Raw genomic sequence first — 1,326 nt, 5'->3', positions numbered from 1 at the left:
CAGAGAAGGGCAATGGAGCTGGTGCAGGGTCTGGAGCACAAGCGTGCTGAGGAGCGGCTGAGGGACCTGGGGGCAGGGTTAGCCTGGAGAAGAGGAGGCTCAAGGGGGACCTTCTCGCTCTTGACAGCTCCCTGACAGGAGGTTGGAGTGATGTGGGGGTGGTGTCTGTTCTCCCCAGTAACAAGCGAAAGGATGAGAAGATACGGCCTCAAGTTGCACCAGAGGAGGTTTAGGTTGGACCTGAGGAACAATTTCTCCCCCACTGGGGTTGTCCAGGCGTGTCCCAGGCTGCCCAGGGCAGTGGTGGAGTCCCCATCCCTGGAGGGGTTTCCCAGCCGTGTTGATGTGGGGCTGAGGGACAGGGGGCAGTGGGGACCTGGCAGTGCTGGGGGAACCCTTGGGCTCCATGAGCTTAGAGGTCTCTTAAAACCAAAACAATTCCGTGATTCTCAGAGGTTTCAGGGGGTGGGAAGACGTAACTTTGCTGGCATGGAGCAGCAGCATCCAGGTTGGGCACACCCTGAAACATCTCGAAAGTCAGTGAGGGTCATTTTGGTTTGAATCCAAAGCTGGCTTGGAACAAAACAAAGGGAATTGCTTCCGGCAAACTGGAGGTCCTGCTTCTCAATCTGCCTCATCCTGAATGGCCGACACAAACAGGTGGAACAACAGGTGAAAGCTCTGAAGAGCTCTTTAAAATGTGTTTTTTGGACAGTGTGTTTGAAAGTTCAACTGTTTATTGCTGATGCTGTTCACTCGCTGCTTGCAGCTGAGCTGTCCTGCTTTTAAATAACCACCGGCCCTTGAGGTGGATCCAGTTGAGATTAACTACAAATCCACTGTCATGGGACCTGGTCACCGCCAGCTTTACTAATACACAGACGCTATGAAGAAGGTTCTTGTAGCAGCCGTGTGGTTGTTGGTTTGTGGTTGGTTGGGGTTTATAACTGTTGAGGTGTGTGTTGGGATCCATCCTGTACTGTGTTTTGCTCGCCGAGAGTAGCCCCGTGCCCTGGAACCGTTTTGGTGATCTCTTTCAAGCCATTGTCCTCTGTTTGTCCCCTGCTCTAATCTTTCCTTAATGCCATGTGAAGAGATTATGGGCAGTATGTCATTAAGAGCATCGCACAAGCTGTTGTTTACAGCAGGATTTCTCTTTTCCGTTCGATACCTGTTACCACGATTTTACATTTTAGATCTGAGGAAATGGTATCACAGAAGCTGGAGGATGGGAAAGGCCACTCCAGAGGCCTGTGTTAACTGTTGGTACAAAAGAGAAAAACTGAGCTGCAAATCTGGGGAAAAAAAAAAAAAAAAAAAAAAAAA

This window comes from Buceros rhinoceros, unplaced genomic scaffold (genome assembly GCF_000710305.1).
Source record: "Buceros rhinoceros silvestris isolate BGI_N320 unplaced genomic scaffold, ASM71030v1 scaffold46356, whole genome shotgun sequence".
In the NCBI taxonomy this organism is placed as follows: Eukaryota; Metazoa; Chordata; class Aves; order Bucerotiformes; family Bucerotidae; genus Buceros; species Buceros rhinoceros.
The sequence above is the reverse complement of the archived record's forward strand: the minus strand, read 5'-3'. Positions refer to the sequence as shown.